We start from the raw sequence: 17490 nt of genomic DNA, 5'->3' as shown, positions 1-17490 counted from the left end.
ATTTTTGTGTGTGTGTGTGTGTGTGTGAGAGAGACAGATAGAGAGAGAGAGAGAGAGAGAGAGAGACTTGTGTAAGATAAGTTGCATGCATATGTAGCATGCATATTAAAAAGAATGTTGGCAAACTTCTATGTTATGTTCATGTACTGTGGCTGAAACGTCTTTGGCTATTGTACTTGTGGAAATTATGCCTGCTTTAAGCATAAAACTAATCAAAATAACAGCTTCCATGTGCTGGAACAATCAGCCATAATTAGTTTAAAGTACAGTATATTTTGCAGTTATTAAAGTAAGGAAAATAAAATTTGCCAGAATATACAATACTAGCTGAAAAGCGCATTGAATGAATTACCAAGGATATAAACTATACAAGTTATCGACTCTTTTTATACAAGTTTCCTCTGAGGTCCAGAAAGTGCAAATGATACAAGTTTCCTCTGAAGTCCAGAAAGTGCAAATGACCAAGTGTAGCTTGCTGTTTTTGATAGGTGCACATCTGAATTAAGGGCAAACTGTATTTTCAACGAGCAAAATTAAGCATATAATTATACACCAAAATTAGTGGATTAAGGTTCTTACAACAAATATATATATATATATATATATATATATATATATATATATATATATATATATATATATATATATATATATATATATATATATATATATATATATATATATATATATATATGTGTGTGTGTGTGTGTGTGTGTGTTTTCTTTCTTCAAAAACCCATTATAACTAGTAATTCTAGATAATTGTTTCTTTCAAAAAATAAACCTAAGCAAAACACGAAACTGTTGAGCAAAACCTTAAATCAAATATAAATATTTGTGTAACTAATTTTCTTTTTTCCAAATCATCATTTATGATGTTCTCAATAAAATGATACATTAGCAAAGATGTTTTGATCAAAAATAGGCTAATTAAGCCTTTGTTCTCTTGTTTACACAATATGTATTGTGGAAACATTGCTTTTGCAATGACCTTAATTGTGGAAAAATTAGAAGTCTTCGAATACATAAGTGAAGTCAGCTTAGCGCTGTTTCATTTAATGAAATGAATATGATAGTTATAATGTTTCTTGTACAATGAAATCAAACAATATACGATGAAGAAACAAATTTGATCTCTTCCATGTTTTATACTAAAATGATATGCAAACATTTGACTCTTTCTTTGACCTTTGACCTCCATGAACCTTATATATTCCATTATGTTGTAAAATCTAAAATGTATTAATGAGGTCTCAGGAAAAATTGTGGCAAGGGTGTCTTTCAGCATTACAGTGGTTGCTATGTTAACAAAATGCAAAGTGCATTTGTAAAATTGCTCCATTTTCTCCGTGTTAAGAGAGGGGGAGCTTATATGGGACTTTGCCTCAAGTGAATACTTTCTTCTATGGAGACAAAAATATAAGACTTTTTCACAAGGACTATCTTCCAAATGCGTTTTGAATGCTTCAGATAGAAAACCAAAATTAAATCATACAATAATAATACTTATGTGGCCTTTATGGGGCCTCTCGACATATATTATGAGCTTCTGACAGCGTGATTTGTGGAAGGTGAAGTTGTTAGCATTGGCAACATGCGTAATGGAGAGCATGCTGACAAACATCTATGTTACTTGATTGTACTAACGCTGAAATTTATTTAGGTATTGTACTTATTGCTCTAAGCACCTAACTAATCCAATGTCTGATTCCTCGTCCTCCAAAACTCAGCCAGGACTTATCTAAAGTACACTATCTTTTACAGTTATAAGATAACGAATATAAAATGTGCATGACTTGATAATACCAGCTTTTGAAAGTGCCTTAAATTAATTACCAAATAAATGAAATTAAAAAGCGCTGTAGGCTCCTTTTGGCAAATCTCCCGATGAAGTCCCGAACTAAAATTACCAAGCGGGTCTAACATTCTGTTTATAGGCGCATATCTGAAATTACGTCTAGCTGTATACTGTACTTCCCAAATCAAGCATATAAATCATATAAATAAGTAAAGGGAATTACAGGTTCCTACAACAATATATATTATATACTAGGCCTTTTTCAAATAACTAGTAAGTGAGTAAAGCCTTGGAAACTCTTTTTCTTTAAAATTATAACATCATGCAAAATGAAATACTGTAGAGCACTGCCTTATAGCAAATTTGAAACGTTTTGAATGACTTTTATTATAAACGAAACGATACATAAACATTGAGGTTAGGCTTGAAAATACCCTAATTATGCTTACCTTTACTCTTCTTTGCATGATATGCATAGTGGAAGTAGTGGGTGTGCAAATGCCTTAATTATGGAGAATGTAGAAGTCTTGGAACACAGGAATAAAGCCAACTTAAATTTTAAAATGTTGCATTAAGTAAAAGGAATGTATAGTGAAACTGTTTCTTTGCATTCTTTGTAATGAAATCAAGAAATACAGTATTACAAAACACATTCACGTTCTTTCATATTTTAGTATTAGAACAATCAGCAATTAGGTTACTCTTTGAAGTCCATGAAGCATATGTGCTCCATCCCTTTTCAAACTGTAAAATCATTAGTGACATCTCAGATATAGTTTTGACAAATTTCATGTTTCTATCAGCATAACAATTGGTTGATGTGTTGGGAAAAGGCAATGCACATTTTGAAAATAGTTCCCTTTCCATCATAAAGGGGGCAGGACTGGGCTTTTTCATGACTCTTCCACTAATGAATAATATGATGTGTAGAAAACATGAGAAGCTTTCAAAAGTACTGTTTTGATGCTTGCAACTCCAAGATTTCACCTATATTATCAAAATTAAATCAAACAATACTTATACAAACGTGGTCTTTATATGAGCACTCTACAGACGTTATCTTCAAATCAACAAATATAAGAAATAAACTTTCTCAGCTAAAAATCTTATAACAAGATTCTGAAATGAAAACGTATTAAAAGGAAACAATGCGTGTGACTTTCAATATCTAATGAATGTTATGATGACTTGCACAAGCTGATTATGGAACTCATACATTTTTTTATTGTGTTAATGTTGACAAGATTGGTTTGAAAACAAAATGTAATGATTTCAACGTACTAAGTGGTCATATCTAGAATATGTCAATGCAATCGTGTATCCAGTCATAAATATTTAAGAAATGCTAATGGAATAGCTATGAAAATCATAGCCGATAAATGTGCTTTATTTAAATCTAATTGGTCGTGACGTTGGTGAATTCAGTGAATGAAAAACATGAAGTGAATGTGAATTTAATTCAGAGTACAGGTTAGGTTTCTCGGGTAAATTTGATAATGTGCAACCCATTCGTGGGAACTGCATTGCAACTTATTATTCTGCACATTAAATGATGTGCTGCATGTTGGAAATTGGAAGGACTGAATATCATATCTGGAACAAAACATTACGAATTTACGTTACAATATTGGTAAGGGGTGTTAAATGGCACCTTTTAGCCACAACATGAGCTTATTTAATTATCTGAACATAGCAGGTGGTTGGAAGATATTGCTATAGTTGCTCTGAGGCCAGGCACTTTATTGCTAAATACGTTCAATGCCTATAAAAACGCCCAAAAGTTCACAGACGTTATCTCTGTCTGCTCAGTAAGCAAATTCGAAACCATTCACAAATGAAGCAACTATGTAATACAAGATGCTATCTACCTTACACCGTTTTTTCGGCATGGGCATTCTATAGATGCAATTTATGCTCAGATTTTATATTTACATAATTATGCATACAGACAGACATAGCATAAATACTATAGGAAGAACGAGAGACGGAGCTTAATTAGGACATACCAGTAGTAGTAAAAGCAGTACAAGCAGCTTTGATAGTTTGAACCCGTCGATGAATGATTCCGAATATGGCTATGAAGACCTTGTGACAGACTTGATCTTCACCAGCAGGGTCGAAGAGCGCAGTTAAAGTAAGCATGAAACATAGTCAAGAACTATGTTTTCATTGATCCAGAAATGACATTAGTAGACTTTGATCAACTCTCATGAGAAATAATGTAGGGTAACACCTGAAACGATTAAGCGTGTGTTAACAAGGTATAATAAAACTGTCACATCTAGAATAACAAGTGTCATGGGAATGTTAGTCTGTGTTCATTGTGGTATATATATATATATATATATATATATATATATATATATATATATATATATATATATATATATATATATATATATATATATATATATATACATATATATATATACATATATATCTATATATATATATATATATATATATATATATATATATATATATATATATATATATATATATATATATATACATATATATATATATATATATATATATATATATATATATATATATATATATATATATATATATATATATATATATATATATATATATATATATATATATATATATAAGGGTTATCACTTCAGCACTAATTGCAAATATTCAGGCTATGATAATAACTCACTAAACTAATAAAACCCTCACGCTTTAAATACAGTCCCTCCCATTTGTTTTCATCCCTATACAGCTTTTATACAAAGCATCAAGGATATGACAATGCAAACAACTTAGTCATTTCATTGATTGATTTATTATTTCTAACCTGACTGCCACAAAGGGGTTCCTAGCACTCTCCGATGAGTTGCATGTCTAAGTAAACGGAATTACAAAATGTAAACAAGCAGACAGACTGCTCACTGTCATTTCATGATTACTATAACAGCCCATTTCAGTAACTCTGTGTCCGCATCCAATAGTGTAACTGTATAGTTTGAATATTTATAAAATAAATTGAACAACTAAAACGAAGGAATGCTAGTACACATGCATTAAAAGAGATCTGACTGCAAAATTTACTGAATTATTGCGATTATCGTAGACAACATCACATCTTTTTCTTGAAAACAATGATTAACCCATGCAAATATGGCAACCGGCTGACTAAAGATACTCTGGCTTGAATCTGAACGATAACAAATTGATAGTGTTTAGGACCACCTGGCGACTATCAGGTTAGAACTTATAAATTAATGAATGAATTGAGTGTGTTTTGTGCATTTTGGACATTATTGATGCTTTTCGTTTTCAAAATCGGTATGTGGGTACTTACAAACGAATGGAGTATGAATGCTATATACTAACCCTAATTAATTCACGGTACTAATTGTATGGACAAATGGGAACCAGTCTTTAAATGAGTGAAGATAAAATAGAGTTTATACGAGTTAGGCTGGCCATGATTGTTTTAGAATGAAAAGTAAGATTTTAGTACATTGAATCTTTTGACAGCTTATCCTAGGTGTAACTGAATATAACCCAGAGAGATGGTTTTATTGACAGATCCAGAAAATGCTGCAGTTCAGAAGGCTTTTACCACACATATGCTGTCATGAGCTCACAGAAATGTAAAGTGTTTCAATTTTTAATATCATGAAATTCGCATAGGTTTGCTATGGGATCTAAATTACTACCGTGAGTCCTCAAGTACGTTGGGAACACATGTATCTTTACTGCTTATTAACACATAGTGCGGATGGACTTTACATATAAATACTGTATTTTTCGGAGAGAGAGAGAGATACGAGAAGGGAATCAGCAATTAGACGTTTTAACAATATTCAGTGTAGGTGTTATTTTTTCCCATGACAATGCCTTACCGACGGCTATCGGTAAGGCTATTTAACAAAACAAATTTGCGTGCGATAATAAAATAATTGAACAAACAATATTTTGTCCTTTTCTGTATTTTCTTCAAATGAAGATAGATCTCCGCTTAAACTATATCCTGAAAATCATGACATAGAATTATAATTTTCCAATTACCATTAGTAGGCGTAGTAGTAGTAGTAGTAGTAGTAGTAGTAGTAGCAGTCGTAGTAGTAGTATTGACATGCTCAAAATTTTATCTTGGATATAGAATAATCGGTCAATAATTCAAACACTTCATTCATTGTACGATAGTTAGTCTCTGTCAAATTACCGTCTAGAATTTTACTTATATATTCAGTTGGGAGCGGTGAACTGAATGAATTTGAGGAGTAAAACACTAAATCACTAAAATTATAACCCTTTGTATGTTATATAGCAGATTCTTAAAAAAAAATGTTTTGAAATAATATTTATATGCAAAGATGCAAGGTATTTTTAACATCACAACATGGTCTTTCTCATACATATTCAACAGATAGAAACAGCAACATGGATAGGTAGATTATATAGAAAAACCTGAAGTGTGCCGATTTAAGATTCTGAACTGAATACAAAACGGTTTCCAGACAATAAAGTATGTGTGTGTCTGTGTGTGTGTGTGAGATGAAGAGAGAGAGAGTGAGACAGAGAGTATAAAGTGATCGATTGAATCGACTAAGTGAAATGGTTTTATTAAATGTACGACTTGTCCAATATCCATAGCTGATTGTGGATTAAATGACGTCCTAAACAAGTATTACAAACATGATATTTCAAACTATGAGTTCCAGTACTAAATGATAAACATAGTGAATTACATTTTATTTCGTTTCAATTGACGTTTGTTAGAAATAGATGTCTCATCTTTTTTCCCAAAAATGTAAAACATTTCAGGGTTTCGATTGTCTGTAAACAGAGTTTTACCATGTTGAATATTGCAGATTGAAATTGCCAGGCTTCGTTGAGGCTGTTGTGTTGTTCGTCATTCAGGTTAATACTCTTTGTCTACGTCATCATATTATGTACAGAGTTGTCATCTCATGAGCTTTAAAATCAGTAACAACTTTGTTTTGGACCAAGCGAGAAAGGTCCCTAAAATATTCTCTCTACCATCTATAAAATAAAAATGCTCGTGCTATTTAACCGATGTAAATATATATTTTTGTTTCATTTGATTTTTTTAAGTTAGGTTCAGTCTCTGGAGAATGTTTGGTCTCAAGTTGTTCGATGCCTCAAACATTCACGTCTTATTTTTTAAAGTTCCAGTGAACGGTTTGCAAGTTGCCTAGGAAGTTTCATTTCAGAGGGTGACATGCCTTATGGGAACTAAACTTATGTTCTTACCAATCATATTAACATCTTCATTTGTGTGCTCACTGTCTTTTATTAGTTTACAAGGAAATGTCGAAGCTTGTATCAATATACATTCCAAGTATAACAGAGATTACTTGTCAGCTGATTTGAAATTTATAATTTATTTCAAATATAATTCTGAATTAGACTGCGTATATAAAAGACTAATTTCAAGATTGTTATATATTGAGTAAGAAAGTTGCGTAAATGCCTTTACCTGTGTTATTAGAAATCATATATCTAGATATACAGTAGCCAATGACAAATTTAAAACACTGGGAAGGAGAAAAGGTGCTTATAAAGTGCAAGATGTAAAGTAGAAGATATATTAATTAAGGTAAAGGATAAAATATCATGGATGAAACGAATATGTTATCTCTATAGCAAAATATATAATTTTAAGAACACTAAAACGAAATGTTAAAACAGACATGATTAGTATGTTTTAATGGAGCTCCGAGGTCACCGTTAGTTTTTCCCAATGACTTTCCTTATTTTTTCCATTATGACAACAAGATCGCAGACAATAAGTATTCTCATCATGATCGGCGAGCTATGCTGTGGTCTCGAGCTATGAAAACACATTTTGTCTGAATAAACATCTTAGAAAATGATCTGAGGAGCTTTTGGAAACAAAATATGTGTGAGCTCAAGAGCCGTCTATGGACATATTGCCATTTAGAGTTGCTGATCTCATTTATGTACAACTGATGGCTACATGAAGCTTATACAATGATTTAAAACAAATTTGATAGTGATGATGATAGCAGATGCCTGCATAAAATAACTATGTTAAACTAGAATATATTTCTGTTCCGTTTTGGAGAATATATAGTACAAGCAATTGACTTGACTGCTGTCTCACATAATCTTGTGAAAGCGGATCAGATGAAACAGAAGTCTTCAGATTGGTACTAGATTATGCCAACCAAAATGCGTGGCTTTGTTTTCATCACAACCCTTGCTTAATGTTCATTTGCATCTCATGAAAACGTAGCCAGAAAAAAAGACATGGAAAGAAAGAAGATTTCGTAACTTAGACTTATCTTTGGGAACATTAAGTGGACCATTCATCAGAAAATATATTGGTATCACCAAGGGAGGGAAAGGAACTAGAAACAACGGCTGCATCACAAAATAGACGAATATAATTCGAATGACTATATACTAAACGGCACTATAAGTAGGATTCTGGAATGTAAGTGTCCATTTCTGAGACGTCAGTTAGCTGCCTGCTTATTATTTGCCACATATGCTGTCCAGATCTAGATTTTCTTTCATAATACCATAAGATATAAACATACTGTAGATACGATGTTTCGCAAGTTTTTGCTAAGTCAATCTGGATTCTACCCAAAGTATGACCAAACCTGTAACATTAGAGACTATTACAGGTATGAAAAGGATTCGATCGCGATAGGCATCATTTGATTCGGTGGTGAGTGTAAAGCTCTTTTCGACTTCTACGAATCTACTGAGGCAGGGTTATCGTTGTTGCGGAAGACAGAGCTGCATACAGAATATGGATATGTTATCGCCAACGAGATTGCATTTCAGCCGCGATATTTAATAACAACGAGTATTTCGAGAGACATTTATTTGCCGTCTTGTCGTAGAAGCTTTCAGACTTGCTTACAATTATGTCGCTCGAGTGCCAGAGTATGACAAAACAATCAACAGCGATCTATCAAGATCGAGAATAGGTGTATTTAAAAGATAGTACTATACTGTACAACCTCGATTCAGAATAAATAATGGCAATGTACAAGTATGCATACAACGCTGAAGGAAAATGTTCCATGGCAAGAATATTGATGTCATCTGGAGGGTATAAGAAGTACGATCGTTGAACTGTGCATGCAAGTTGGTCAAGGACGTTCTCACAATAATTTATCAAACGCTAAAGGAACATACACGACGATAGTTATAGACTTCGAAAGACGCCCATACTAGCAAACTAACTTTGTACGAGTTAGCCAAGACAGCACCAAATTTTAATTCAGGTATCATTTATATTTTTGCACAAATTGTCGAATACTTGCTAACAAAAATATGGCTTAGTCCTACCACGAAGATTTCTACAATTCAAAATTATCTAACTAAATTTGCCATGTTAAATGAGCTGCCACGCACATGAGGTTTGATCTGGTTCAGAAGTTTTGTGTACGTGACATAGCCGTAATTGCGATCGTTAATGTAAACTCACTGTCAGTAAACCGATGCCACAGTGCACAATCATTCCTACCGTGTACAATCATTCACACATTGTTCAAACAATTATACCACTCAAGCCCCTGCGTGTGGATTGCACCTGACACTTGGGGTGTATCTATAAGTAGTATTTTAATAGAGGCATTTGCTGGTTACCTGATCTAGGTCACGGCCTTCTAAACCACATCACTATCCTTTTGCATTGGCACCTGTTGGTAACTTTCACTGATCGCATAAATACGCATGTGATGTGAGGACAAAGGTATTTGGGGCAGATGGCTGTAACCTAGATCATTAACCAAGATCTAAAACCGGTATTATAACACTATTTGAAATTAATCAAATTATGACAGCAGTTAACTTAGTAATGTAATGTATTTAGTTTCGTTTTTTGCTATTTTTAGATTAGTTAAATGATCGCGGTTATGAAAATAACAGCAATGTTTTCCGATCAGGCCGATTAAGATAACCTAATTCATCGTCTGAGTAACTTGTTTCAAACTGAAAAAAATGGACAAATGACTATATGTATCTGCATTTACGTATTTGTGTCTGTGTACATGTGCACGTGTGCGTGCGAGTGTGTGTGAATGACAGAGAGAAAGAGACAGAGAGACGGGAGGACGATAAACAGTTTCTATAACATATTTGACCATTAGCTCCCTTGACGATTTGGGAGTTACTGACCTTTTATGCGACATTATCTTTAGGGCATTCGAAACTTCTCGGTCTGTCATACAGATCATACCAGGAATGTATGCCAATAACTGCTATTAGCTGTCATTCAGACTAATTTTGTTAATCAATGAAACAATGATTGACAGATATCTTGAGAATGTTTCAAACTATTTTTTTCATTCGCTTATCAATTATATGGTTAATCCAATCGTTAAAATTCAGAGGTGGTTCGAAAAGATTGGGGTCTCTATTTTGGCGAAGAAACTTGGGGCGAACAAAAAGTATTGTTCTGCAAAGTAGTACGACGCTATAAATCAGAGGCATACATTTTGTCTCGCAGAAGTAATCGAGATCATCCAAATGGGATACAAATGCATCGGGCGGCAAATATACAATTAAAAGCTTTTCAAATTCTGTCTGTCTAGTTTTCACACATTAACAAAGAAGGCAAATCGTGAAAAAACAGTGTATAGAACACGATATTACCCTTACATGTATTTATGTATATATGTATGTATGTATGTACGTATGTATGTATGGATGGATGTATGTATGTATGTATGTACGTACGTGTGCATGTATATGTGTGCACACACACATACATGCATGCATGCTTACATAAATACATACATATATATGTGCAGACACACATATATACATACATGCATAAATACAACCATATCGATATATATATATATATATATATATATATATATATATATATATATATATATATATATATATATATATATATATATATATATATATATATATATATATATAGGATGGCTTTTTAACGTGTTGGTGTAAAGCAATTTGATATACCAAACAATACCGGCACAATAATACGCAAACACAAACATTCTTGCAACTGTGCCATGCGAGTCTAGGCCTATAGATCAATGATGAATTTCCAATCATTAATCACTAGCAGCGTATGAAAATAATGATAAATATTATTAATAATCCCCGTTTTCCAAATTAATTTAAAATGGTACTAAACTTCATCGCGATTGTTTCAGTTTTCGGTTCCCTCTCCCCTTCTAATAAATAAGGGACAAAATATGCAGAAATCTGAAGTGAGAGAGAAAAATAATTTGTGCGGATGAACATCTTGAAATTGAACTTGTACCAAATAACCCAAAAGAACATGGATCGTCGTAATGGTATGTGTACACTTCCTTGGGATTATCTACATTGTTTAAATAATCAATGATACAACGTTGCAGTAGCCTGTCGACACTATGCGGTAGGTTAAGCGGAACACATATTGTAATATCATTAATGCTGTGTTGTTGTTTCTTAACCCTATTATAATGTTCTAGAAATCGATTATTACCGAAAAAATATGAAAATGACCAAAGGCCGTACTCTCACTCTCCCTCTCTCTCTCTCTCTCTCTCATCATAACGAGATACGGGCGGAAATCCACGAAACGATGAGCGTAAAGAATTTTCGCATGTGTCATACGACGATGTCTCTGGACCTAGGAATGGTGGTGAATGTTAAGTCAAACCAAGAAAAGAAAAAGGAGAGAGCGAGAGCGAGAGAGAATTTAATGGTCGGTAGTAATGTTAACTGAAGCAGAGTAATATCTTGGATCAATGTGAACATATTAAAATATGTAATAACCCTTTGTTGGTTCGTCCTTTCGCTTAAGTTCTATTCCACACTAATTTCCATGCGTCGGTACTTGAATGGCTGAACTCTCAATGTTCACTAATCTAACATGTGTTTGTAGTTCTCTACTTTCTTCATTAAAACCATCTTTCGTGTTTAAATCATAAGTGTGTCATAATTATCTAATGAATGTGAAATAGAAATAGAAACTTAAAGAAGAAAAAAATCAACTTACCAATTAGCAAACGTAATTGCGAATTGCCACAAACGACACAGAACTACATTTTTAGCGGACACACTCGGCAGGGATAATGATGAGTTAGTTCACTCGGTCAATGCACAGTTGCATGTAGTTAATCTAAACTCCGTTCAAATAGCAAATGTATGTATTTGTATGTGATATACATAAAATATATGCACAGTAACGATACACCAGTCGCTGTGTACATATTCAGTAAAAGGAGACTCGGCAAGCCTCGTATTCTTTAAATGAAACGTTTGTACATCTCCTGGTATATCACTAATACAGCGTACATACTATACATATGTTCTCTCTCTTTCTCTATCTATCTATCTATCTATCTATCTATCTATCTATCTATATATATATATATATATATATATATATATATATATATATATATATATATATATATGCATGTTTCCGCAAAACCGTTTTTGTAGCTGGTAAACGTGCAATGTTTTACACATGTCGAAAGTTGTAGGTATTGGCGAAAAATGTTCCTGGTAAACATGCATGGGGCGCTGATAAAATTTTGTTTTTAAAATCTGTATATATTCTATTGTTCCTGATCCCCACATTAAAATGGAGTACATATACTGCAAAACAGTCTATAAACCCGATATTCCCCAAACACTTTACCTAGTTGTCACAATAAGAGGAAATTCTTAAATAAATGTACGTATGTTCATTGAAATCGTTTGTCTGGGTAAAACGGCATTGTTTTACAACTGTCGGAAGTCACACGCAATGGTAATTAGTTCTTTCCGTAAAAATGTAAGATGTGGCATCCCTAAACAAATTTAAACTATATATATTCTGTTATTACTGTTAGCATACGTTAAGTTAAAAGACAATACCTACAAAACAAGGTATAAAATATGATATTTCCCCAAGAAACTGTACGAATAATGGACACTGAACGGAAAGTTTTAAATGTGGTATGGTATGGTATGTATGTATGTATGTATGTATGCATGTATGCATGTATGTATGTATGTATGTATGTATAGAGTGCACAAAATGACGCTTTCTTGCTGTATATTCGAGCGTTCATCCATTCTCGCCTCTTCAGTACTCATTTTCACACCAGAGTGATCCAGTGATTCGTGCATTTAAAATCCCTGACATATACGATAATCCATTACTTACAACAAGACATGAAAATTTAATAATATTTTTAAATGAACCAATAAACTGTGATTGAAATATTTATGCAAGTATCATTGGCTCCCTTTAGGGAATGCTCGTAGCTGGCGTCTAGGATGAAACCTTCTCGCAATTGTCAATTGCGGAGGAAAACTTACTGCACCTTTTGGTTAATTTATCAGTGGCTCAGGAGGAAATTTGAAAACATACATACGAACGGACAGATAGACGTTCCAATAGGGGGCGTCACAATATTATTGCAGTTGTTTTTATGAACAAGAACATTCATAATACTTGACTTACCTGTCACTTATGATATCGGATTCCTGTTGACTGAGATAGAGATGTCGACTTTTGCATGAGCACCATTTCAATCATTGATTTCTATAAGTTCATATTAAATAAATAAATATTAATCACATCCCATTATAGTCCAATAAATGAGTAACCAATACAACCCGTATTCAGATTGCAGAATTTGTATCCGAACAACCACTCTCTTTGTCTCTCGTGACTGCAAAAAGAAGCCTTATGTGTTGTTTTCAAGCCGATGTGACGAACATTTCCACTATACCATTCTCTTCTTTCGATTTCGCCTTTGTACATTTCTAGGAAAACTGCCACACACTGGCTACAATAGTAATTGATTTAGATTATTCATGCGCTACCTTGCATGTACATTGAGTACGTGAACGCGAGAAAAATAGATTACTCTAACGTGTTGCATCTTGTCTGCACCGTATACAATATTTTAGTGTTATTATTTTTTCACCCATATTTCCAATAGTAAATTTTAAAGAAGATAATCAATTCAAGAACAGACTGGTAAACAATATAAAACTAGTCATTCGTGCAATTTTACAATATGATACTAATATCAAGAATATAGGCTTTATGGAACAGATTATGCACTTAAGAAAATACTATATCTGTGTGCACCACTAATGAACTGTCAGTATTTTATTTTAACTCAGCACGTACACAGTTTATCACGTTAGCCAGAAGTAGTTAAAGGTAAATGTCACAATCTATTGAAAATTGACTGCGTTCGTGTGTGTGTGTGTGTGAGAGAGAGAGAGAGAGAGAGAGAGAGAGAGAGAGAGTGACCGATAATTTCAATTTCAATAATAATGATATCTTCTCCTCAATATGGAATTATATGCTATTCTATTAGTTAATTAGTTAGTCAGGGTACCTCTTCCTCACCCATTTAGCTCATTCTTATGCGTAGAGTATGCAAAATACCGAAACCTCTGATATCGTAATCATCTGAGCCAAATGTATCAAGCAAACCCAAACTTGAGTGGGGCGGGAAATGCATTATATATGGAGACTAATCCAGATAATGAAACCTTATATATTTCATATTTGTGGCAGATATCTCTTATGAATAGTACATTTCAAATTCATTGAATGTATCATCTCACCTATAAAGTCAATATCTTAAGTTGTGTCAGCATATTGTTGATGGACGAAGGACTCGAGCCCTGCACAAAGTTAACTAGGTGACCTCATATTCGTTCTCAAATAAACCTGCTCACTCTATACTCTGACATCATTCTTCGAATATTTATCTCTTGGTGAGGTGACACACCTTCATCCAGTGAGCCAAGAAGCTACTGTTAGCTTTACCAGCCCGTAAAAGTAATAAGAAGGAAGGAAAACATAATAGCTGTCACCGTCAAACACTGTCACCGACTTGCTGGACAAGCCATATATAGTTGTACCAGCTATTGAAATTAGTAATGTAAACACAAATTGTGTAAGTTTATAGGTTCAAAATGGCACTCTGTGGTTAAAACGGTTTATGGGGTCAAAAGTGTTTGTAGGGTCAAAGGGGAATGGTGCATGGTTTTAATGTTGAGTTGAAAACAACAGACATACACATACATAAACGCACACATGCATGTGTAACTTTATTGAGAGACGGTAGAACGGACGGTAATCTCGTCCGGAGACAATTGGTTTGAGAGACAGACAGACAGAGACAGACAGACAGAGAGCGAGATTAGAGGAGAGAGATAGAGAGAGAAATTAGAGGATGGTAAAATATAAAAACGTCGGCACTATTTTTGGTTCTGTTATTTTGTGAGGCCTTATAGGTATTGCTTCAAAATACACTATGGACAATTTGTTTCTTAAAGAAATTAGATAGCAGATATTTAACGGTACATACAATGACCGGTGTTCTCACTTAGGTATGTCCTTCGTTTTATGCCACGCTGTTAAAAGCATTAATAATTTTACGGAAAAAGCTGAAATGCTCATTATGAACATAAAAAATAAAAACTATAATCTTTAATATATAAGGTCTATTAAAATAGTGCGGTATTAGTTACATTAATTTATAATTTTTTAATTGATAATTATGTAATGATTACGTTTCCTATAATTATAGAAGTTTCTTCCACTCCATTTTGGAAAGTCATACTAAGTGTGATATTTTATTTAAAATTTACTCATTACTATGTTAATGAACTTTGAAGAATATGAAGCATTTTATTTTGCGAAAATGCTTTGATGGTTATCCACCGACACTGGAGGGGAAAAGTACAACCTTAACTCAAACCTTTGCATAATAATATGTAGTAAAAACATAAACAACTTATATCGAAGTGATTGATTACCTTGTATCCCTCCTTTTGCTATATTTGTATGAAATTATTTACATAACCAATCAGCGAGGACTTGCACAGAATGATAGGAAATATCAAGGTCAAACAAATTCTGTAACTTTAATGCTCCTGTTGCTATAACGTCTACCTAGTGATAATGACATATCACCAACAACGACAGTTGGGCTGTAATGCACACACACACACACACACAAACGTGCACACATAAATAGCCCTGACGTATGATTCCCGCCCTGACATTCTAATTCTGCATGCCAAATAGCAAATAAAATTAGTGTAAAGTCAGTTTTCCCTGATGGAGAAAGCCTTCTATTTTATTTATCGCCACAGGACATAATTTATTATCCGATTAAATTATAATCTACTGTATCTACCATTCCTCGCCCCACCCACAAACGACCCCATTACATTTTGGAGCCCCGTAACCACAACACACGCACATTTTCCTTTGAATTTATCAAACTGATATACAAAACAAATGGTAACGAAAGGCTACGTGTGAAATGTCAATTACAATTTGTACTATTTATTTTACCATACAGATTTTAGGATTTACAGTTCATGCATTCTCATAACATTCAAGCCTTTTAATGACATATGTCAAATGTACTAGATCCAACTTCAGTCTAAAACAAACATACAATGCATATAGGATATTTGCTCCATATGTAGCGGGCAAGTCAATGTGACTAAATATTTCCACAACAATATTTTTTTCTTTCGATTTCTCCTTTGATCCTTTGTGAAAAAATTGCCACACTATGGCAGACAAAAGAAATTAATTCAGTTAATACCTGCTATAACTTGTGCTTTACATTGTTAGGTGTACGCGCGAAAACTATTTAGCTTACTTGATTTTGTCTTCGTCTTATATGATATATTAGCCTATATACAACTTCAATCACATTTCCACTGTAATAAACTCAGTTCAAGAACAGGATGCAAAACAATGATACATGTACCTTTGTTATTCGTGGCATTTAAAGCAATAAAAATACTATCAAGAAGAATCGTGCAATGGAGAATACTTGTAAGCAAATACTATATCATTGTGCAACACTATTGAATTACTAATATTTTATAATGTAACTCAATTCATCCTTGTAGCCAGATGTATTTTGAAGAATAGGAATTATCAAACGCTATTGAAAATTAACCGCATGTCTCTGTTTGTAACCAGTAACGCCAATGATAATACAGTTTGCACCTCGAAATGGAGCAATATTCGATAAGGAAATTGTTTTCTGCTAGCGTGTTTGAATCAAGCAAGCTCGAAAATAGATCTGGCGGGGAAAGCTTAAAAATGAAGTTTAGTCCAGAAAATGAAACCTTATTTTGTTCATATTGTGGCGGATATTGCTCTTAAAAGGACATTCCAAAGACGTTGATAATAACATTTCATCTATGCAGTCGTTGTCTGGGGTAATAGCAATATATTGTTGACGGACGAAGGACGCTAGCCCTGTACTTAATTTAAGTAATTGAAATCATATTATTTCTCAGACAGATCCACTCCGCCCGTACCTTGCAAATTTGTCTTTAAAAATTTACATCTTGGAGAGGCCAAACCGCTTCATCCATGTCGCCAACAAACTAGTGTTAGCAGTAACAGCCCTTTAAATAATTAAAAAGGAAAAAGAACAAAAAAGAAAAAGAAATGGCTCTCCTTACCGACAATGTCACCAGCTTGCTGTACAAGCTAGTGTTAGCTGTACCTGCCCTAGACAGTACTAACTAGGGAAACAAATATGCCTGTCGCTTTGGTTATTCACTGTCAGGATCGAAAATAAGGGCGATTTGGCTAAATAGGATGAAATTTACATATTCAGATAAATTTGAAACGTCTCACAGGTCTCTAACAAAACGGCTATACTTATTTTGAGCATACTGTCTACTTTTAATTTACAATTA

At 33.5% G+C, this 17490-nt stretch overlaps 1 protein-coding gene across 1 annotated transcript in view; it reads right to left on the bottom strand.

Annotated features, from left to right (window-relative positions):
* The window catches only part of LOC149773235 (transient receptor potential cation channel subfamily M member-like 2), a 48245-nt gene extending 44262 nt beyond the window's left edge, over positions 1 to 3983 (bottom strand). Inside the window, exon 1 of the mRNA XM_089946564.1 lies at positions 3804 to 3983. The gene's annotated coding sequence lies outside the window, so the exon portion shown is untranslated. The remainder of the gene's footprint in view (positions 1 to 3803) is intronic.
* Positions 3984 to 17490: the final 13507 nt, after the last annotated feature.

This window comes from Sinohyriopsis cumingii, unplaced genomic scaffold, assembly GCF_028554795.1.
Source record: "Sinohyriopsis cumingii isolate HCF-2022 unplaced genomic scaffold, ASM2855479v2 utg000792l, whole genome shotgun sequence".
Lineage (NCBI taxonomy): Eukaryota > Metazoa > Mollusca > Bivalvia > Unionida > Unionidae > Sinohyriopsis > Sinohyriopsis cumingii.
This window is presented reverse-complemented; position numbering and strand designations above follow the sequence as displayed.